This window comes from Pterocles gutturalis, unplaced genomic scaffold, assembly GCF_000699245.1.
Source record: "Pterocles gutturalis isolate BGI_N339 unplaced genomic scaffold, ASM69924v1 scaffold3595, whole genome shotgun sequence".
NCBI classification, from domain to species: Eukaryota; Metazoa; Chordata; class Aves; order Pterocliformes; family Pteroclidae; genus Pterocles; species Pterocles gutturalis.
The window spans coordinates 1-345 of record NW_010140487.1 but is presented as its reverse complement, the minus strand read 5'-3'; positions in this window follow the sequence as shown (position 1 = coordinate 345).

Below are 345 nucleotides of genomic sequence, written 5' to 3'. Positions count from 1 at the left end.
GGTGGGGGCAGCGTGTCCCCTGCCCAGGGACATTACCCCGGGGCGGTGTCACTGCAGCGGCTGCCGGGTCCAGGGGCAGCACGAGGGGCTCAAAGGGCCAAAACGCCCTGAGCCCGTGCAGCACGTGGACCAAGCAGAGTAAAGAGCCCACGAGCAGCAAAGCCCCTCCTCGCCCAGATTCTGTGTTTGTTTTTGTTGTTGCTTTAACCGAAGTGGCTGGAGCTCAGTAATTAAAGGCTCAGTGGCTCTAATTGGAATTGGTTTAAACTCGAGGTCAAAATCCCTTCTGGCACTTCCTCTGCCTAATAACCATCAACAGAAATCAAACAAATCCAACCGGCTCCA